Consider the following 24,199-nt stretch of genomic DNA (forward strand, 5'->3'; position numbering starts at 1 on the left):
TAACATTATAACACACTGTATGTAACACATACATTTTTATATTTCAACACATTTTTGTGTAAATCTGTGTTGGTCAGGCACAGATTTTCTGACAGCAGATTATATAATTCTTCTCAATGACAGTTTCAAGTTTGTTTTATTTTTTTAAATGGTTTTCAATATTTTTTTTGTATTTATAAAAATGTTTATTTCATCTAAAAAATGCAATTACTATTACTCTATTGTGGCAAGATTTAAAGAGACAGAGGCATATTTCAAGGCATCAGATACAATTATTTTATATAGAAAAAAAAATTCCCTTCTCACCCTCCGTGGGTGGTCTGTTTAATCCTCTGAGCTCGGGTCCTCTACCAGAGGCCTGGGAGCTTGAGGGTTCTGCGCAGTATCATGGCTGTGCCTAGAACTGCACATTTTTGGACTGAGATGTCTCATGTTGTTCCTGGGATCTGTTTTAGCCACTGCTCCAGTTTGGGGGTAACTGCCCCGAGGGCCCCGATGACCACAGGCACCACTGTGGTCTTCACCTTCCAGGCCTTTTCCAGTTCCTCTCTGAGGCCCTGGTATTTCTCCAGTTTCTCATGCTCCTTTTTCCTGATGTTGTAAGCACTTGGTATTGCTACATCCACCACAACGGCTTTCCTCTGTTGTTTATCCACCACCACAATGTCCGGTTGGTTCGCCATTACCATCTTGTCTGTCTGGATCTGGAAGTCCCACAGGATCTTTGCTCGGTTATTCTCCACCACCTTTGGGGGTGTTCCCCACTTTGATCTCGGGGCTTCCAGTCCATATTCTGCACAGATGTTTCTGTATACTATGCCTGCCACTTGGTTATGTCGTTCCATGTACGTTTTCCCTGCCAGCATCTTGCACCCTGCTGTTATGTGTTGGACTGTCTCAGGGGCCTCCTTGCACAACCTACACCTTGGGTCTTGTCTGGTGTTGTAGATCTGAGCCTCTATTGCTCTGGTGTTTAGGGCCTGTTCCTGTGCAGCCAGGATGAGTGGCTCTGTGCTGTCCTTGAGTCCAGCTTTTTCCAGCTATTGGTAGGATTTCATGATATCAGCCACTTCAGTTATTTCTCAGACTGCTCCTCTGTCAGGGCCATGATGTTACTGCAGAGATTCTGATGGACCCATCTGACTCCAGCAAGAACCTAACATACAGAAAACCTTTCCACTGTTACAGCCAACGTGATGTGTTTTGCTGCTTCTCTGGTTTCACCTTTAGCTGCTGCCTGATTGGTCATGGGTAAGTGATCCCATCCCATGTAGGGGCTTGTCCTCCCATGATGGTACCTCCAGCACTTCATCAAATGTTCCCCATTGTCTGAGACATTCACTGAGCACATCGTCTGTTGAGGCTTTGTCCTTGATGTATTTATGGATCTTGGATGTTTCATCCTGGACAGTGGCTCTCACACTCACTAGTCCTCTGCCTCCTTCCTTACGTCTCGTGTACAGTCTCAGGGTGCTGGATTTGGGGTAGAATCCTCCATGCATGTTTAGTAGTTTCCGAGTCTTAACATCCGTGGTATTTATCTCCTCCATTGGCTATCTAATTATTCCTGCAGGGTCTCTGATTATTGGTAAGGCATAGCTGTTTATTGCACTGATCTTGTTCTTGCCATTGAGCTGGCTTCTCAGGACTTGCCTTATTCGTTGGAGGTATTTGGCTGTGGCTCCTTTCCTTGTGACCTCATCGAGGTTGCCATTTGCTTGTGGTATTCCCCAGGTACTTGTAACTGTGCTCTATGTCTGCTATTGTTCCTTCTGGGAGCGAGACCCCTTCTGTGTGGACGACCTTCCCTCTCTTTGTAACCATCCGACCACACTTATCTAGTCCGAATGTGACTTCCCAATGTCAGTGCTGTAGATCCTGGTGGTTTGGATTATAAATACTTAATAAATTTATAAATGGTTTTGAGTTGATCGGCTGTTCGGGTTGTTTTACCTTTTTTACCTTTGCTGTGGCTCATTACAGCCGCTGTAGTTTCTGAACGTTCAATAAACGACAAACTTGGACTAATTACCTCGTTCTTTGTGAGTAAACGTCATTTACAACAAACATCAACACGGTAAATATGTTTCATTAAGTATTTAACAAACAAATGGCTTCTTCCGTGATAATTATGTGAAATTAAATTAATTGTCTAATATAAAAAAAATAGTTTGGTGCTGTCGTGCTCAGAGTCTGAGAGGCTATTAATTTATCAAACTATTTTTTTGCCTCTTATTTAGTGGAAATATTGATGTTGATAAGACTTACTAAAATAGTCATTTGTGCTCTGTAATAGAATTAAAATGTTACATTTGTCCAGTGCAGATGAAGAGAATGGATTTCTGGTTCTGCTTGTGATATTCATAATTGTGAACATTTAAAAGGTTTATGGGTTTATTTTTTGTTTGTTTATTCGCAGCTACTACTTTGGGGTAACATTTTGTATGAGAGCCCTGTGAAGGCAAAAAAAAGAATTAGACATTTAAAAAAAAAAATTGGAGAAGAGATTTGTATGAACGTTTAAAAATCCATCCATCCATCCATCCATCCATCCATCCATCCATCCATCCATCCATCCATCCATCCATCCATCCATCCATCCACCCACCCACCCATCCATCCATCCATCCATCCATCCATCCATCCATCCATCCATCCATCCATCCATCCATCCATCCATCCATTTTCTTTCACCCTTGTCCCTCAGTGGGGTCGGGAGGGTTGCTGGTGCCAATCTCCAGCTAACGTTCCGGGCGAGAGGCGGGGTCACCCTGGACAGACACACAACCATGCACACACACACTCATACCTAGGGGCAATTTAGATAGGCCAATTAACCTAACAGTCATGTTTTTGGACTGTGGGAGGAAACCGGAGTACCCGGAGAAAACCCACGCATGCACAGGGAGAACATGCAAACTCCATGCAGAAAGACCGGGGCCGGAAATCGAACCCAGAACCTTCGTGCTGCAAGGCAACAGCTCTACCAACTGCGTCACTGTGCAGCCCCCGTTTAAAAATACAAAACGGGAAAAAAATTCATTTATGTGGGAGATTTTTTTTTTCTTTCTTTGTTTTCGTGTGTAAAGAAAAGCAAACTTTTGGCCATTCATTGCACTAACGGGTCAACAAGGTGACCCGTTACAAGGTGTTGGCACACCTTTCAAAAATAATATAAGTATCCTTGTAAACCGTCTCAATAAATCAAGACTATGTTTGCCTCTCTCAGACTTCTTGCATTTTTGTAGCTTAATTTTAATCCTCATCATTTGGGTATTTTAGAAAACAAATGTGTCTTGCATTCGGGGAATCCACCTTCTAAAGGTTGTGCTAAAGGCAGTGGTGGGAAGTAACGAAGTACAAGTACTTCGTTACTGTACTTAAGTAGAGTTTTCATGTATCTGTACTTTACTTAAGTGGATTTAATAATGGGGACTTTCTACTTTTACTCCACTACATTTTACAGTAAGTATCTGTACTTTCTACTTCACTACATTTCTACAAAACTGCCACGTTACTCGTTACATCCAAGTCGCATTGCGCTTTTTGCCCGTTAAAATGTGAAGTTCAGGGACTTAAGGTGGCGCCGTAAAATCCGAGCAATAACGTGACTTAGTGTCTGTTGTCACCCATCGGCTCCCCCTTTACTCGCACGCGGAGCTCCAGACATGCGCAGTGGTTTCCTCTGAGCTGGAGGAGATGTTTGTCTATAATATAATAGCTGCATAAATTGATATGGCGACATGTAAAATCAGCAGCGCTTCGCTTTCACAGACGGTGGGGACTTCATCCAACTTTTAGCGTCACTTGGAAGGAAAGCTTAAAGAAAGGTAAGATCTGTGCTAGCAAAGTTAGCTGTACTGAGACACATGTTGCATCTGATGAAAAAAAGTTGTCACTCATGCGCTGAATTATTGTGTGGAGGTGTTGACTGAGGTGTCGCAAATATGGGACAACGCTGTGACCAAAGTCTGCAATATAGTGATATGACATTCAGGAACGATCCGATTCTTCTGGACGGATCTTTACTAAGTCCTAAGGACTGAAGCCTCACTGAGAGCCGTTCTTTGTTCTTGTGTACACTGCGGTAGCTATATATATATATAGACATTTATTTAATCGCTGAATAAGTAAAAGTTGAACGTATGAACACAGAGCATGCTCATTGCTCATTGATTGATTTCGTCTCCTGTCATGGTGGCAAACATCGCAGTGGGAGGGAGGATGAAAACAGTCACGGTGCTCATTCTGCTTGGTTACTTGTTGTGCCGTTGGACAGTGTTCATAGTTGAACGTTATTTACCGTTAATTGCGATGTTTCAGTTGTGGTTCTGACATATGCAATATGGGCAACCGCCCAGGGCGTTATTTTTCTAGGAATAGCAGGAGACCTCTGCGGATTGTAGCACAGCGATGAAAGCAAAACAGAATGAAGTGAGTTTTAATTGATACTGGTTAAATTCATTTCAGCTCTTAAGTATTTAATATCTAGGTGTTTTTATGGGAATGTGGATCTTTCAGATCAATCTGAAAACCAATTTTGATAGGTAAACTTAATGTTATTGTGTCATTTAGCGCAGGGCGCTGGTCTTGGTCTTGGGTTCGGTGGTCTTGACTACAACTCTGCTGCATGGCTCCTTGGTAGCATGTCCTCCACCCCGCCCACACCGTCTTTACATCCCCTTTCAGTTAGATTTCTTTCTAAATAAATGTGACTAATGAAGTTCATGCTATGTTAGGACAGGAGACAAAATGTTTCCATCCCTGAAATTATGATTCATAGAATCACATATCCAAGTCTAAACTGTTACAGAGAATAAACACAATAAGAACATGTTTAATCTGTGGTAGTGTTAATTAAAATGGCACATTTCTGATGTATTAAAATTAAATACGATCGGCACACTTAATGATATTAGCGATTAGGTAATGCATTCAGCGAGTACTTTTACTTTTAATACTTAAGTATTTTTAAAAGCCAGGACTTTTTTACTTTTACTTAAGTAAAATGTTAATGTGGTACTTTGACTTTTACTTAAGTACATTTTTGACTGTGTATTTGTACTTTTACTTAAGTAAATTTTTTGAGTACTTTCTCCACCACTGACATTTTGGCAAGCCGGGTAAATTTGTTTCAAAACAACGAGTAATAGTTGTTTTGTTAGTCATTTTAAAATCATATAAGTAATTAATGATCACTAGTGTCAGGAAGGTTGGAAACAATATTACATTTCTCAGAATCAGCTAATTTCAATTATCATGCAATCTTTCTGCTGCCCGTTTTAGTTTTTAATGCAATTTTTATCCAAACTGGAAGGACAAAAAGATAGATTTTTTGTTTCTGTGATCATGTAAAATGGTGAACATTTGCTTACCTAAAAAAAAAAAAGAAGAAATAATACAACGGTGTTATAAATGTAAAACATTCTATCAGAAATGTGTAAGTATTTCTGGATCAACAACGTCCTGCATTTGTGTTTTGTTCCTTTCCTGAGTCTGAATGATTCTGATGAAGCAGCAGTTGATGAGCATCTCTGAGCAACGCTGTCGACAAAGACACTAAATCAGTCTGTGATTCACAAGTCTGAACTGAAAGGCGATGAATGATGAAGTGTGTTTTTTCCCCCAAACGTCTGTCTTTGTACTTAAACTACCTTTTGATTTGTTTCAACCCCACAAAACTGTCAATCTTTGGTGTGCATTTACAGACCTAAAGATTCAACTTTAAATCTAATTTATTGATTACTTTAACAAAATAAGTCAATAATAAATGTCTAAAGCAACCGACAATCCTCGTAAACGTAATGCAAATTTTATGACTTACTTCAATTAGCTAGACCACAAATCCAGTATTTTAGATTTATCAAAATTAAAGCAATACTATAAAAATGAATAGGCATAATTAAAACTCAAACTCCAATCCTACATCGATTTCTAAGATGGTTGTTGTATTTGTTATTTGTGGTGTGGCTCACTGCCCAGGGCACCCTTCCATCAGGGGGTGGCACGGGGCTTCCAACTAAAAAAAGTGAGTTTACTATTCTCTTTTTCTCATGTGGAGTCAATAGCAGGGTTTCCCCCAGAAAACTTTGTAGTTGTTAGCTGGATGACCATTTTTATTTTTTAGCTAAAAAACATTTAAAGTTGACAGGAAATTTGAAAATATCACTTGGTATTTATGTGTTATTGGCAGATTGATACATGAATACCAACGATAAAGTCTTACAAATGGGCAAACATTAAAACAAACTAAAAAATTAATGTTTAGCCTGGTGGGGGCACAAGTAAAGCCTGGTGGCCCGCCAGGCTTATAATCCGCTGGGGAAAACCCTGATATAATAGGAAGTAGACAGCATCCAGAGTTGTGCAAGACAACATGGCGACAATCTTGCAGGTTGTTGACGACTCCGAAATTGGTATCTGAAGAAAATCATTTAAGAGCTAAAATAAAAAATAAATCAGATTTTTTTTTTAAGTGGGGAAAGTCTTTAGTGCCAAGGTTTAAAATATAACCGGTTAAAGCTGAACTTTAATACTGTCATTTGTCATTCAAACAATCAATTGTCATCACATGGAACTCCAGGAGTGATTGCTGACGAGCAGCTAGCCACAGTAACAGCAGCAACATCAATGGAGGAGATCCGAGTTGACCTGTGACCCGGAACTTAAAGTGTGCCTTCACTTGGACCCACCAAAATAAAATATGGGTTGATTATTTTGTGCTGGTTACACTTGCTCCATCAAAGAGTCTCCATCTTGTTTTTTTTCTATTACACTCCTGAGCCAGGAAGGAAACTAGAAATCAGAATAAGCCAGGAATAGTTTCGCCTGTGAATATCCACTGTTGTTTTAGCATTTACATTTTTATTTCTCTGTCACACCAACGGATCACAAATGTCTTTAAGATTCAGGGAAGAATTGAAGTTGTCGTCTGCTCAAACAAGATTCAGGATTTCAATAATCTGAATGACAGAGATTCAGTTATGGATTTACAAGTTAGCCAGAAAGTATTTACCTCATGAACACTGGACAGGCGGAGAGATGTACCAAAATGTAGTTTTGTAACTTTCATTAAATCATGAAAAAATGACGTTGTAGCTCAGTGGGTTGATGTCAGAGGGCAAGAAATGATTTTTGCTTTGCTGTACGCTGAACATGCAACGGTTGGCTTTATCAGTCCCTGAGCTGGTGTGACACTATCAACAATCTGCAGACTCAACACATGATCAGGCCTTTTGGTTTCCGCAGGTTTAAGCAGCGAGAGCTGTTCGGCTGGAGCGGCGGCTGGAGCGGCGGCTGGAGCGGCGGCTGGAGCGGCGGCCTCCGCAGCGATCCCACCTTCACCTCACGCACGTTTTTCAAGTCGCATCAGATTTATAATTATCAACTTCATGAGGTTTCTTCCAGAGCACAGAAGTCTCCTGTCCTTGCTCGCAGATATATATAGTTATTTTTTATTTTTTTATTTGGTCTTTGATGTTAGTTCTAATGAAACCCCATTATTGCATACCTGTCGGGAAGAAACGCTCCCACTGAATCCGTAAGCAGCTGTTTGAAGCAGCGGTTTGCCATTGCTTGAAAGATACTTGAAAGATACTGTCTACTAATGTGATGGTAATATAGTGTGTGTTCCTCATGATGACACAAATCAATAGACGCACTAATCCGGCTGTATCCAGTGGGGCATTCCTTTATCCAGCTGGATTTTCACACACTAACTTAAAAACCCATTGAATGGACTTTAGGGCGAGTTACTTATTCCTGTCAGAAGCAAGTAGGATTAAGTACAATACTTAAACCTTCACCCAGTTAGAGGTTAACTTTCCCCCAAATGAGTCCAGAGGAAAATCTAGAGAGGAATAGTTTTATCTGTCTGTATTATTCTTCCTCTCTCGTCTAATGTTATTCTCTATTTATAATCTAACAAACTCCATCTACTAAAAATAACTTTATTAACTATTAATTGATCCATTGAATGTCTAAATTTACCTGCTTCTTACTAATAATTTATGGATTTTTTTATTTTCACCGTTAACCTTTTCTACATAATCACACTTGTTCTACAAACTGCTGGTATAAGTTTCATATCAATAGGACAATAGACATGGGATGCAGATATTGGCAGGTTCAGAAATTAAAATGCATCTCCTCCAATATTAATAGACTTGACAGTTAAGGGTGACATAATTTTTAAAAGTTGCCTCTTCAGTCATATTTTACTCCGTTTTCTCATCAATCTGCGAGAGATAAAAGCGATGCGCATTCCAGCAACCGGGCATGCATTTATCGGCCTAACACCGGCCGTTAAACGCTCACTGGTTGCCATGGTTACCCGCATTTATCTTGCTGTTTTAGCGTTAGCTAGCACGTTGTCAGCATACTACAAACGTTATAACAGCGTGACAAGATAAGTTATGCTACCAAACAGACTTTAGTGAATGAGACGCGTCTTAATGACCCATCAACGTTCAATGCAGGCGAGTCGATAAATGACGAGAAAATGGCACTAGCCGCCTAGTCTCCACTTCAGCGTGACTCATGTTGCCTAGCAACGGTTACAGCGTGAAACACAGAGCAGCAAAGGAAAAAAAAAGATCCGAAGTTTGTTTTTTAGCCACGTATTACTCCTTATATCAAAAGTAGAGAGAAATACATACGTTCCTATTTATATATGAAGAAATGCCGCATATAACACACCAGTAATTGGAACAGATGGTAACTATAGCCTGCCTTGGCTTAAGCTTATCAAATATTTCTAAATCAAATATGTTTTATAAAGGCTGAAAATTCAAAACGATAAAACAGAGAGTGGTTTCTGTAATCCACTCAGCCTCGCTGTTGTCTGCTGCGCTCCCTCAGCTGGACAGCTGTCACTTAAACAGATCTCCTTTATTTCAAAGACATTTAGTGAAAGCACAAAATGCTACGCTTGAGTCTTCCTCACTTGTTAAAAAAATAAAATAAAACATATCAACAGCGGTTGGCCGCCACAGACGAGGACTTGAGTCACAATTAGGTCACAAAAACAAGGATTTCACACTTGACTTGGGCTCGACTCTTGACTTGACTCAGACTCAACGTTTTGTGACTCGAGTCACACAAACAGTCTTCCCCTCATGTAATCATAGGTGTAAGCAAGCCAGGAACTGCTAAACCATTTGAGTAAACAATTGACGAGTTACCATAGAGTATAAAAATGACTGGTTGTCGTGGCAACGCTACACAGAGCGGAGAGGGTGTCTGTAATATTCCTTAAAGAGGTTAACAGCATCTTCTAAGTTTGTGTGCTTTTATTTAAGGACGCCATGGAGCAGCTCTTCCAGTGAGTTATCCTCAGACCACAGATCTGACACATATTCTGCTGTTAAAGGGTGCATTTGATTTACGATTCAGAGTCGAGTCTGGGCTTTAATTGGTTCATAACGACCTCTTCATGCTAGCTTTCACGTCAAAATGATGACCACATTCATTTATCTCAAACTTAACTCTGCCGTAAATGACTGAGGCTTTTAGAAGCAAAACAACATTAACTTGTATATTCTCTCACTGCTAGTCATCGCAAACACCCTTTGGATTTTTTTTTTCAAAATAACACTAACTTCTAATTGAATATTTACTTTTTAATTAGCAGTTTGTAGTTTTAAACATATTTACTTCTCAGAGTAAAAAGAAACAACTTTTGAATGCAGGTTTAGAACATTTACAATTGCCACTCAGATTAATTCGTATTAATTATTTCCGTACGAAGGCCAAACAATTTTAAAAAAAAGGACAATAACTTGTTTTAGCCAATTTGTACAAGTTTGTTTTAACATATATTTATTTTCAGTGGGGTCAGTATTGCACCTTATTAACTTTCTAAACAATTCACAGCAGTTAACAGTATTTTAAATGTCCAATTAAATGTTTCTGAAAAAAATAAAGACAATACATTTCCGAATTAAATTATGTTTTATGTAGTCAACTTATAACTACAGTTTTTTGTTGTTTAGATAAACAAAATGCCAAACAACCAAGGTGAAAATATTAATTTCAGTCATTTGAGACATGAAGATTGACTTGGAAAACATTAATTACTGGCATTTATTGAGTTAAAAAGCCAACTAAGTTCAGTCACCAGCCAAATGACTGGTACATCACAAACAGTAAAGTAAAATACTTCTCAATTAATATAAAAAATAAAGTTTGAATTGCTTTTCTTGTTCTTGTAGATCTTCAGTTTTATTACCATGCTGTCAGCATTTTCTCACACCAACAGGCAAAAATAAATCAAATCTATGTTAATGTAAGTTCATCTGCAACTTAAATGTTAAAACAAATAAGGGTAAGGGTGGTGGTTAAGGGGAGGAACCAGTGTGGTTGAAGCGTTTTTACAGCATCCAAACATACAGCTGCAGATTTATCACATGAAAAAAAACACAAAAAAAAAAAAAACATGACAAGCAACATTACAGCACATTGAGACCAAAATCACATTTCAGCTGTTTATTAATGAGGAGCTCCGGTTCACTGAGGCAGATTGCAGCCAATCGAGGAGTGCAAATTGGTTTTGAGGACTGCGTCTATAGCCAGCCTAATTACTGTGTGGAAAGTACAATGTGCTAACAAAGGAGTGGGTTGAGTTCTTAAAGTTCAAATTAAAACCTCACTTGGAGTTTGACACACCGCTATTTGCGTCATTGTGAGCAATTGGTGTTCATTTTCTTGTCCAAATGGCAAAAACGCGATCTCTAATTCCTACTGTTGCTGTTCTTGGTCAAACACTGACTTCAGACTGACTGGGTACAGAATAAATGTGCTTTAACCCACTCGTGTGTGCTTCACTGATCCACTTCCTAGAACTTACTCCACATTAAGGGTTTTTTGGAGTTGACATCTTCCTGCCTGCTCCCTACTTCCATCAATCGGCAACTTCAGTGCTGTGATTTGCAGCTATTTTAAGCTTAAAACGAGGCACCTGATGGTAAATTATCCCCCCTCCTCGGTACTCAAACTGTGCGTCAAAGCTCAGATTTGTGACTCAACTCACATCGAAGAGAGCTCGAAGATCTGACATTGTCACAGAGCAAAGAGGTGGCGTGTAATTGAATTGAAAAGCACAAAAGCAGTGGAGGATCGCAGCGGAAACTCCCAAAGCCTGCAGATTTGAAGCCACAACCCTGGTAGCCACGAGTGGAAGCCAAGTCAAATCCCAGTTGCCCGCAAGAGCGTCTCCCTCTGTCACACTGAATCCAAACTCCCTCATCAATCGTGGCGGTGGGCGACACGATCCCCGACAACTTTCACATCAGTTTGGGGATTAGAGGCATGAGGTTTACGCTGGCCTTGCCAGAATCCAGGATAACATTTTTTGATTCAGCAATTTAAACTAATTTCAAGGCTGGCTCTGCAGCAATTTTCTGGTTCAATGGAATGTCATATCCCACTTGGTCACTGGCCCCCTCTTATCGTCGGTACCAAACACATGGGGATGCTATGCTAATTGGCTGGTTTGGAGAGCGAACGTAGCAACATTTCCTGCATCTGAGCCAGAGCTCACCTCAAGGTTTATGATGGCCGGTTACAGGATTTAGCTGCTGAACAAAAGTCTGCATGTGCAGAGTTAAAATAATAACATCACTTCTGGTCTTATTTTTAGTCATAGAGCATTATAACTAACAGCTGCTCTTGTAAATGTTGATTTATATGTGAGGCTCTCGGTGCCATAAAACATACAGACTACACATACTAAATCATGGGTGTCCAAAATATTTGTCATGTGGGCCAAAACTCCCAAAAGTAAAAAGTATTAAAATAAATGAAATAAAAATCAAACAAATATTTGTTGGAAAGGAATGTAGATTATTTAAGGAATCATTTCATTTTCAAATTATTTTGGACCCAATTAAATAAATGTAGTTTTAGTTATGAAAACAGTATTTGGTTCACTTTCTGTCAAACGCTTCCTATATTCATTGTTGAATAAATTAAATACAAGCTGATTTGGATGCAGAAAACTTATATTTCTACTTACTATAAAAACACAAATACTTTGTGTCGTACTTAACATTTTCTATTATAACAAAATTATGTTGGTAATAATTTTATCCTGATTACAAATAAAAATTCTCCATCTGAATCAACCACCTGTACTGGATCGGCTAAAGTTGTGTTATTATTGAACTGCAGTTGTGGGCCACAAAAAAAATTTAATAAAAAAATATCAGCCCCAAGGCCACACTTGGCCCCCGGGCCTCACTTTGAACACCCCATTGTGGAGACACAATCATCTCATTATATTTTTAATTTTTTCTGTTTTTTTGTCTCACTAAATTCAGACAAAAACTGATTGCTCAGCATTTTTTTTATTGAGGTTATTTTTTGAATATCTTTATCTGCTAATATAATATATAGCATTATATAATATCTAATCAGCAACAGAAAACTTTCTTGGCGCTTTCATTTAGTATAAATTCAGCTTAGTTGGTTAGTCAGAGAGACTGACCATAAGCTGTTCTACTGTCTTAAAAGAAAAACAGTGATTTGTCAGGAGGGAATTATATGGGAGGCTGATGGTGCCATAAAACATACAGACACTAAAATCAGGGGTGTCCAAACGTTTTGTCATTTTTGACAATTCTGAATGCCATAGCAGCTTATGCAGAGGCTATTTTATAAACAGTTACAAATACAATTATTTTTCATCAGAAAAGTTTGAAATACCTTCAGAGTGCAGATAGTACCAGGGGTGTTGCTGCAAAAAACCTTACAGTGGCACAAGATTAAATTTAAGTACTTTTTCTTGTTTATTTTTAGGAAATCCTGAAGTCTAGATTTTTATATTCAAATGTGAAATCATGGTCTCACATTTGTGAAACAGTGCAAAAAGCAATAAACAGAGTGGTGTGTCAGTATCGGGCCTGAAAATGACACATTTATGGATTGCATAACAGACTGAGTCTACCAATATAAAAACTGTAGTAATTTGTTAGGGACGTTCATATTCTTATAATCGCTTTCTTACAGCCTAAAAGAACTTAACAATAAATCAGGAGGAATCGCTACAGAGCAGCAACAAAAAGCATCACCAGGAACAAGGAAGCTTGAATACGTAATACGTTTTGTTTCTTTTGACTTTCAGTCTCTACAAACCATGGAGCACATATTGGTAATGGATCCAGAAAGGTTTATTTTTGAGCACCAAGTAGAAAAATGTTGGTTTGCCCTGAGTGAAAATCCAAACAACTTGGCTACAACAAGCTAAAACAGAGATTATACAAATTGTGAAGTAACCATCAGGTAAGAGAATAACTACATGTCTTCAGAGTATCAGGTTCGTAGTCTTGGGCAAAAAAACTACTCCTCTACTTTTCCATTTCACTTGAAAACTATGGCCGCTGGAGTCCTGTACATGTATTTCGAGAACTACAATACAAAGTCATGACAAATACAATATCTATGATTTGTTCTGTAGTGTTGCTTCAGGGCTGCACAGCTAAATACCTCATATTTATCCGCATTTATGGTGTTTTTTTTCCCTCCAAGAAAGTATTCCATTTTAAATCAGATGCAAGAGATAAAAAGGTGAAAAATGTGGCAGTTTTTCTCTTTTCTTCGGTTGAACTTTCTTTCAAGTGTGGCTTGAGATGAGAGCAGAACAATCCAGAAGTAAAAACGCTGTTTTGTTTTTTTCCTGGCAGCTTTGCTCTTTTTTCTTATGTTTCAATTTGGAAAAGAGGCACAGCAGGAAAAAAACCCCACATAGGGTCAAAAAGCAATTTCCCACATCATGACAACTGCACAAATGTATGGTGGCAAATGTTGAAGGAGAAAAGGGGGAGAGTCGGGGGCAGATAAGGGGGTGAAAGACACCGTGGTGGCAGTGGTGGAGTAGAGAGGTTAATCCTGCTGTTTAATCTGTGGAGGTATGGGGGGTCTTATCTCTGCCGCCTGCTGCCACCGCGCTCTTCCTCAGCATCCAGCATTCCTGAATGTCTGACATCACTCAGCGCTGGGTGGGGGTGGGGGTGGTGCTGCTGGGGCGAAGAGGAAACATGAACTAGCTGCAGCAACTTTGAGTGCCGACGCCACCCGCGGCGCCTCCCACGAAGGGCGGCGTTCGACTTGGTGGCAACCACGGGGAATCCGGTACAGCGGCGTCTCCAGAGAGCGACACATGACAACTCTTCGTCTCCGTGTTTGTTTATTCGGTTGAACTGTTCAGAGTTTTCAACCAACCCCAAACAGCGAGACAATAATATCGGAAAAACATGCTAAATAGATGTTTATATTTATAAATGAGCCATGTCACTACAATATTAGCCTCGTTTACAAGTTATGCACAAACGCTGCTGTAACCCGAAGCTCAAGTCAACAATGAAAACAACAACAAACAGCGACTGAGTTGCCTCGGGAGAGAGTGAACATGAAATGTAATGTTTTTAAAGATGACCTCAACTTGACCTTAAAGCAGCCATTTAGGTTTAAACCTTGGATACAAAACACTTTGCTTTAGGGCTCAACACATCAATAGCCTTGATAACCAAAGTTGTTTTACAACTGCAGAGTATTTTTCTGCTTTGATTTGCAGTGACTTATAGGAATTAACATCACCAACAGCTCATTCCCTGTTTTTCTCCTAACGATTGCTAATGTGATTTAACTACTAAAACAGACTCTTACTGTTTTAGTTACAGTCATAGGGGCTTAATTACGATATATAAAAAAAACAATATATAACTTTAAAGCTTCAGCTGTGGATTTTTAGCACATAATTTATCACACGGGAGCCTCTGCAGAGGAACAAGGCAAAGGAATATATCGACTTAGAGCTCACAAAACCTGACACTGCTAATAAAAAGCAGCTGCATAAAATGTCAAACTTTATTTTAGCTGCCTATATGCATCTCAGTGGGACATTAAAACATAATTTGTCATCATTAAGCAGTTCATATTTCACAACCATTGCTAAAAATTAAGTTTTTTCTCAAACTACTCAGCAAATTGTGGTCTGAAAATACCAACTGACCCCCCAAATAATCTTTGATCAGTAAGTGGCTTATAAAGCAGGCGTTTAAATTACTTGTAGAATTGGGTCAGTCACATAAACAAATTAATGAGCTTAATAGTGACAAGTTAGGGTTAATATGCCACTGATATGCATGTTACTAGGCAGCTACTCATTAACCCTTGTGCGTGAGAGGATTGAGGCAAACGTAGAGGACTGTGGCAAATGATACAATATATTTTTTAAAAAGACGGAAATGCTAACAAAATATTTCACCAGTATCACTGTTAGATGAGCACAAAACAATATCAGATTATTCTGAATCTTGTCTTGTTTCTGTACGAGACAGCACAGTCAGCGCAGCAACGCTAGCTTCTAAAAATGTTTAGAAATGTCAAAAAATTGGTCCTAAACTGGCTTGCTGTTGATATTTATTATATAGTTTAATTGACGCTCGTTGAACTGGAAGACATGGCAACTTCACTCCATGAAAAATTTGCATTACCGTTTGTATAGAAGCTAGTATTAGCACTGCAGCATAGCTAACAGGAAGTTAAAAAAGCAGCAGTTTATTTTGTCTCATCCTTTTCAATTCAATCAGATAAATATCGTAAGGTTACTTTTTACGTTTTAAAAATGACTTGCTATAATATTACCAATTAAATAGAGATGTGCCGATCAGGTTTTTTCCTGCCGATACTGATACCGATCACCCATGAGGGCCGATCAATACCGATCACCGATACCGATCACATAATTATTATTATTATTTTTTTTAATCATAAACACTGCCGGTTACATTATGTGGAAAAAGGAACCATGAATTCACCTTAATTTAGACAAAAACTTGTTTTTAATAATTTTTTCCAAGAAGAAAACTAAACAAAACAAGCATTGTGCAAATTGTACTGCTATCAGTAATACTATCTTTGACTGATAACAGCTCTGAAGAGGCTAAATAATACAAAGAGCCAAAATGAAACCTCTCAACATTGACAAAAAATTCAAGTATAAAACTTAACATTCAAAGGCAAATACAGGATCCATTACAATAAACAATCCAGAGTTACTGAATGAAAACTTCCTGATAGCATGGCGGCTAGCTGATGACTGCTAGTTCTGAGTGGCTGTTTCTGACTGAGCGGAGTAATTATGCAGAGCAGGGAGGAGATCGATAATTTTTTCAGAGATTATCTGTCTCATGTTAGGACAGCAAAAGTTTTAATATGTATGTAAAATTATTTTTTTAAGTTAGATGCTGCAGCTTTAAGCAGAGGTTCGGTGTGAGAGTCACTACCAGGTGGAGCAGAAGCGGCGCTCCGTCTGTCAAATATTACTACCTGTAGCGAGTAGCAGCGGTTCAACAGCGAGAGCAGAACCAGCGTCTTGCATCGCAGCTTGAAGACTTAAATAATTTTGCTGGTTATTTGTTTAGCTTTCTGACCGTCATGCTAATCCGGGTGAGTGTTTGTAGCTGTGCACTGCTTTACCTGCTATCTGATCCTCCATATGTTTTTTTTTACTGCAGCGAGCCTCGATGTAGCCAAACTCCGTCAAGTATGGCATTGTTTCTATGCCATATTAGCTTCGTTGTGTTGATGCATTTTGACCTGCTTCAATTTTCCGCCGCAACACGCAAACGTTCCCATTCACTCAGTGCGTTATAGTTCCACATCGCTTAGGATTTGTTGCTGTGCGTTTGCGCAGTGTGAAGAAAAGAGGAGACCAGCTGCACAGGCAGGCTGCGAAATGAGATGCAGGTGATCGGTTTATGTGATCGGCAACAAGAGACCGTGATCGGCGATCACCGATCATACACTTTTTCACGGAAATCGGACAAATATGATCGGTGGCCAATCGATCGGCACACCTCTACAATTAATCATACATTTTCCTCCACTAATGTGTTTCCCATACAGCCCTCATTCACTCACTGCCAAAAAATAATGGGGTGGCTTGGAGGACTGTTCCTGTTGACACACAGACACAACTAATTTGTTGAGGTCAATACATTTTGACCTCCAAGCCACCCCAGACTTAAAGCATAAACTTTAAGTCTACAAAGCCTATGCTTTGTAGACTTAAAGTATAGTCTACATGCTTTAAATCAATAAACCGGGGACATGTGCAGGGTGTACCCCGCCTCACTGACAGAGACAGGACAACACCGCCCCGCAACCGGTGACCCTGCAAGGAAAAGGGGGCAAAGAAAATGAATGGATGGATGGAAATCAGTAAGAAATGTGCATTAAAATCACTGTTTACATTTAAAATGTAGCAGTATTTGGATAAAATAAAGCAAAACTTTTTGTTGCTGAAACCTTTTTCACAGCCTAATTTTGACTTCTATTTCCTAACCTATAATTCCACTCACTGTGGCTTTCTCCTAGATTAGTGAAGTTGGGCGTAAATGAAAATGGAAATTTAAATATAAAGCAGAAGATATCTGTTGGTGTTTATTTTAATTTGTTTTCGGTGGAAAGTAAGAGCATTAATAATAAAACTGCCAGGAGTCAGTGGGATTGTTGTTCTGCTGATATAATCAGCCTAAGATAGTCAGTAAAAAAAACAAAAAAACAGGAGAGTTGGGAACGCTATTGAATTTTGCATATCGCTTTTTGACTTTTGCTTTTTATTCAGTGCAGTGTGCAGAATTAAAGACGTTAGGTAGGAAAAAGCACTATTTCGACCCAATTAAAATGACCTGACAATCACCCTTTTTAAATTGTATGCTCATGCAGAAAATGGGCAACCCTTAGCTATGATACAGACAGAATCAAACAAACCAACAAAACAAATCTGCATCCCAGGCCTGAGGCTACAAAAACAATTACCAGAAAATCCATTTATACATAGACAGCTTCCTATTCTTTTAATGACACTATTAATGAAAATGTTTCATTGGCTGGCAAAAGGCCAATCTGTGTCAGCCACTTTGGGGCTTTTGATGGCCACAAAGGGGAACACACCACTTCAGATGTTAACACAGAGAAATTAGAAATAAAAGCAGCTGTTTTACAGTCAGCTGATGTTTCTGTTCTGTCAACCTGTTCATCAGAGTTTGGGGAGAGTTCATTGAGGCTTAAGCAGTTTTATCAAGAAAAAAAGAAAAAAAAAGTCATGATATTTATGCATGCGAACTAACGGAAATCTCATTCACGAATGCTTTTAGAGTTTAAAAAATTCACTTTTCCTCCACCACTTAAAAAAGGGGCCTGCTGCAGTTCATTCGAAGGACAAGACAGCAACACACAATAACCACAACGTTTTCTGGTGAGGAGAGGAGCAAAGTGGAAGATGAAGATTAAAAAGTACAAGAAGGAAAAGAGTGGATAAGAGGAAACTAGGCACATGTTTTTTTTTTATCTGGTTTTCTATAAATCAAAAATATTTTTGCAAAGGCTGTATTTTCCTTATTTCTCAAATAAGACTTTCATCATAATTGTAGCAGGGTTCAATGTAACAATATTATAGATGTGAAGTTTGTCAAAATTGGTTTATTTATTCTTCAAATTAATTTTGTTTCGTCAAAAAGTTTTCTTTCCTGACATTCATTGGTGTACACGTTCTGTTATGCTGCTTTTGGCAGTTGGTGGTTTCCATAGCAACCGGTAACTGGCAGCCCCTCCCCCTTTGTTGCTGCCATCTGTAACTGTGACATTTTTACAAGTATTATATTTTAGTGATAAATAAAATATAATGATTAAAAAACATGCTAGTTTTTTGTTTTGAAAAAACAAATCTTTTTTTTAAAACATGTTTTTTAAAATGTTTTTAATAGTTATCGATATTAATGTTAGCTATGTTTAATATTACTGTTAACTGCTGTCAGTTATTTATTGGCAACCATTGCTCTGTAGTTTGTTTAGGGTTGTTTATTGACGTTTTATTTAGTGTATAGTAGCAGAAGATGCTGAACTGATGTTAACCATCAACTAGATTTGCTTTCTTTTGTTAGAATAAATGCAGCGAACCTTAGCGTGTCTTTTGTGAATAAACACGCTTAATATATTTTCATTTTCAATTTCAGCACCATTCAAAGTAAATCCTATTCCAGTTTGCATATATATCAGGCTCATTCTCAAAGAGTATGTGTTGTAGCAAATTAATGATTTTTTGAGAATTCATTGAAAATTATTTTGTATGGGGGAACCAGTTAAATTTCAGAAACATTAATATTTTTTGTGTCTGCTTTATGTGTGTGCATCAGTAAAGTCAGTAAAGTTATTGACTTTAAACTAAAGGTTCATGATTAGTTTCCTTCGTAGGGCAACAACAAAGTTTTACTTCATGGTTAGCACACAAAATGTCTGCTCTCAAAATAGGCAAAGCACGCGTACTTGTGATATTGTGAGAGTTTCAAATTGCAGAATTTCGATGTAAAGAATGCCAGGCAGGCTGTGTAGTGTAAGATTTATTAGATGCCAGACTGTACAATTCCTTGCTGCAGGACAATCACGTCACAACATCCCACAGAGACATCAATCCTTCAATGACTGGAAGGCAGCTGGGTGTTGTTAATGTTCTTATTACCAGATTCAGACCCCAGGTTGCCACAACAGTCAAATTGCACAAATCTTAATTTGACAGGTGTTGTCTTTGACATCGGGGAATGGGACAGGGTAAGCCCAGCTTCTGACAAATCAGAAAAATAAAAAATATCTCCATTTCTACATGTTATTACAAACAACGTATGTCAATGATGTACTGCTGGTTTTTTTAATAGCGTTTGTAAATTAGGATGAAGGGTGTAAAATGTGGTGTTTCTGCATCAAATAAGTTACTTTTGCAGTTATTATACAGTTGATCATTTATATTATTTATATTAATAATCCTTAGTTATAATATATACTGTTACATTTATTTCTGATATATGCTTTTGAAGCACTAGGAGTCTTGCAGAAACTTACAAAAACGAAATAAATCACAATTTAATTGCAAATTTTTACCCCATAAATTATCAAGAATATTTTTCTTGTGAAATTCCTACTTTAATTATCACTACCATTTGCTATTGCTATGTTAAAGCTGTCTCCCATATTTTTAAGTTAAAATGTCACTCGGTGAAGAGGCTCTTCGTGTTCAAATTCCTCCTGCTCTTAACAGAGCGCATTAACAGCCAGGTTTTAATTGAGGCAGGACTATTTCTTGGTCTGTAGTAAGCCACAGCCAGCAGTGTTAATGCACAGCTGATGGCTAATGACAGGTGTATTAAGTGATCATGGGATTTTAATGGCCACTTATCCCCGACTGTCAAAGGCAGAGTCTGCAGAAAGCTGCTGGGAGCAGCTGCAGCACCTGCCTGTCTGCCAGAACCGACAGTCCTTCCTCCACTCACAGTTTCTTTTTTAGCTTTGTTCTCCTCGTCTCATGGAAACACCACTGGCCTTTTTAACCCGGAACATCTTAACTACACGAAGCTCTGATTGTTTTTCTTTTACAACAAACCTGATGGCTAACAGATTGAGTCGTCATAGAGTATAGCGTGACTGAGCAACGTGAATCAAGCTCCAATCATTCTCACAACTGATTAAAAATACATCTAAAGGATGAATTATTGACCTTTGCACAGAGCGATCTTTTTTAACCATTTAAAGATTAATCAGGAGATTAAGAATAAGCAATAAGGACCAATCACTTCTACTAAGGATTATAAGAAAAAGTAATGGAATCAAGACCCATTAGTTATTTAACCTAATCTACTTACAATGGATTATTTAGGTAAAAGGATCAAGGATAAAAGATAGAAAAACAAATACATTAACATGTCTAAAAGAGGAAGCTTTACAACAAGTGATAAAAGAGTTTAAAGTCACCAAATCTGTATCCATCTCTAGGATTTTAAAGGAAGAAGTTTTCACCGTAATTGTGAGTTGGTCTGTACTTTAATCTGAGAAGAAGAGGTAAAAGGAGAAGCAATTCAAAGTCTGGTAACCACTGGGACCAGTCAGTTTTATGCAGGAGAACCGCTGGGAGAGAACAGGAAAAAAGTGTCTGCCTTATGCAGTGCGAAATTGGGCTTTTGGACTTCTCCAAAAGTGCAGTTCCCACACTCCCGTCTATCAAACTGGCTGAGAGGGAAGCTTTGGTGTAAACAGCTGGTATTTAAAGTGAAAGGTCACTCTGGAGGTGGCGGTGGTCGGTTTATTTAAAGTTACCAAGCGACACTGGACACACATGCTACGTGGATGGAGCAAAATTAGCTTTATGTAAAAATAAACACAGTGTAGCACATGATGCAAATAAAAACAAATATTGCAAACTCGTTAGAAAAGACGATCATGTTGCTCTAATCCAGTTGAGCCAGGCCAACATAGTCTGAATCTGTTCAGCTCCTTTAGACAAAGCTTCTGGGAGAGGAGTCATCACAAGAAGCTCATCAACCAATCACAGACAGACTTACAAAAGCTAATATTAACACAGAGTACTTCAGTAAAAAATATGCTGCATTTCTTAGACTCAGAAGCAAGTGTTGTTTTCACATTAAAAATTTAAAACATGTCATTCTACTGATTATATAAGTTTCCATTTAACATTAAGCATATCAGTCTGAATAAGTAATTTAATATAATCTATAATAATTGTAGATTAAAACATGGTTTGTATTTTCATATTTTGATGTTTAACTGTTGGAGAGTACAAATAAAAATTATAGTACTACAATAAGTAAGACAAGCTCATCAAAACTAGTTCCGTTACAATATACGAGTATTGTACCCAATATACCTTAATTCCAAGGTTTCACATAATTAACAAAAATTAAGGAATTTTGTAAGTTACTAATTAGTGTCAACATCACGATAAACAGAGGTGTTCTCTTCTCTTCAAGCTGCTGATAAAAACACAAACCCTGCGCTCTACTTCCTTGTAGCTAAACAATAATAGCCAACAAAGCAAAGAGCTGCAGCTGGAAGTTAGAAACAGCTGTAACAGCGCAAGTGAACCCTAAGAAACTCTCTTGTGGGTCTCTTTAGGTGTTAAGATTGACAGGAAACTGCAAAGGATATGACCTTACACAAGCTTAGCTACAAAGCAGTCGCTAAACTTCAGAAAGCGTCACAAAAACTCCAATGTTTTCTGAGAGTTTAAGAAGATCAGGAACTCCTTCATTTCTACACAACAACGAAGACATAAAGGTGACCTATTATGCTTCCTTGAACAGGTTGGGATATATACAAAAAAATGTTTATTACATTTTTTGCTCAATATCCTTCTTGGATAATGAGATTTTAATCTGATCAGTTCTGCCTCTTTTGACCTCCAGTCAGAATAATTTTATGTTTTAAGGGCTCTTGTCGCTAGGCCTGTCGCAATAAACGATAAATCAATTAATCGCACGATAAATTAAATCCATCGACCTCATTTTAATTATTGGCTTTATCGTCTCTTCCTGCCTTTTTTTCTTTCTCTTGATGACACTGAATGAAAAAAGACAACACCGGTGCTCTCCACTGACCCTCCCCTTCCTCATTTCCTTAGTGTAAAGTCCAGCGCACGACACGCGTTGCCAGCCAGTTGTCGGCCCATAAATTCAAAACCTGACAGACATTAGCCGACAGAGATCCTAGAAAGCGCGGAGGAGAATCCGCCACGACGATCCAAATCACACTACAGGATGATTAGTCACGAAATCACCAGCGACAATCTTAGATCGGCCAACATTCTAAGATTGTCGTAAGGGGAAAATAGGGGCAAAAAACCGTGTAGTATGAACTATTTCATTAAGTAGTCGGATGTGCCCATATTCTCTATTTAAATCTAGTGATTACTGAAGGGCAATATAGAATACAGACTTCATAATCTGCACTCTTTTGGTTGAATGCAGTATTTATTTCCACTTTGGCTTTATGTTGTTTAGTTTTTATTCAAGTACGTTTGTTGTTAATGGAGACTGAGAATCCATTTTATTTTTGTTTTTGGTTGTTTTGTTTAGTTAGTTTATTAGTTCCAGTGTTATGTGTTCTTTTGAAAATAAAGTGCATCTATCTATGGCAGGAAATAGCATGCATTATTACATCATTTCCATTAAATCAGTGTCAAAAGGTCTTGAAACAATATTATTGTTTATCACAATTTTTTAGACAATCGCTCAGCAAAATTTGTTATCGTGACAGGCCTACTATCGATAAGCTGCAGCTGGCCACGCCCCCCAACTCAAAATTTACACTCCTGTACAACCCACAAGAATCCAGCAACTGGCTTCTGGATGGCAAGTCAACAATAAAACACTTAGCTTTTCCACCAGCCATTTTACAGCACAAGCAGCAGGAAGAAAACTGACCAAATGTACTAGAGTTCAACTTGGGTTGCTTGGTAACCAGCTGGGTTGCTAGGTAACTGGCAGGGCCTGATTATTTGTGAAGTTACATTCGGATGTTTTTTGAAATGGCTAATTTTCCAGATACCAAAAAACATTAACTTAGTGCCAAAAACCAGCAGGGTGGTTTTTTTTTAGTGCTTGGGCTTATTTTAGATGCATTAGAGACCCAAATGGAAGTACAAAAACACATAAAATGTAAGTTTTTCATCACATGTCCCCTTTAAATATGGTGGACGGCTTAAGATATTTTTATAGTTATACAAAACTTTCCCATAATTATTCTTCAGTTGCAAAGAAGTTATCAGCTGTGAATCAAAACACATTTTCAAGTTATCTTGAGAAACGCAGTTAAAGTAGATGAAAAGTCAACTCTTGAATGTTTGTATAAGCTACAGGAGGGACTGTGGACGTGTTTATGAAATGAAAGAAGCACAACACACCTGATTTAACCTGATGAAATCCATTAGCCCTCCTCTTTTTGTTCTGATCAAGACTTCTCTTATTTACACCCTGCAATCTATAGATAAGAGTGCCTCCTTCTAACGAGAAAGAAAGAAAATATAATTGCCCTACAGAGACTTAGCAGGTTTACAAGAGTAATGTTTTCGATGTACACACGTTTGTTTGAATATTTTCAGATGAGATCTCAAATGCTGTCTGATGCAAGCGTGGCTTTAGGAAAAATATAGAACATCTGACAAACACACGGTTAGAAAAACAGAAGAAAGTTCACAGAAAACAAACATCAATGTTCGCATATTGGACAAACATACGGGTCATGTGCAAGCGGTCATGTCTTGTGTTTTGGTGTTTTGACACAACAGGAATGATGTTTGTTCTAAAATAATGAGGAGATGAGATGAGGAGGCTGACGGTTCACCTTTGAACTGTAT

General features: G+C 38.3%; 1 protein-coding gene across 1 annotated transcript in view; it reads right to left on the reverse strand.

The window, feature by feature from the left end:
- The window catches only part of asic4a (acid-sensing (proton-gated) ion channel family member 4a), a 141,623-nt gene that overhangs the window by 53,842 nt on the left and 63,582 nt on the right, over positions 1 to 24,199 (reverse strand). The window lies entirely within an intron of this gene.

The sequence above is a fragment of the Poecilia reticulata genome, chromosome 2 (genome assembly GCF_904066995.2).
Source record: "Poecilia reticulata chromosome 2, P_reticulata-male-v2, whole genome shotgun sequence".
Classification (NCBI taxonomy): domain Eukaryota; kingdom Metazoa; phylum Chordata; class Actinopteri; order Cyprinodontiformes; family Poeciliidae; genus Poecilia; species Poecilia reticulata.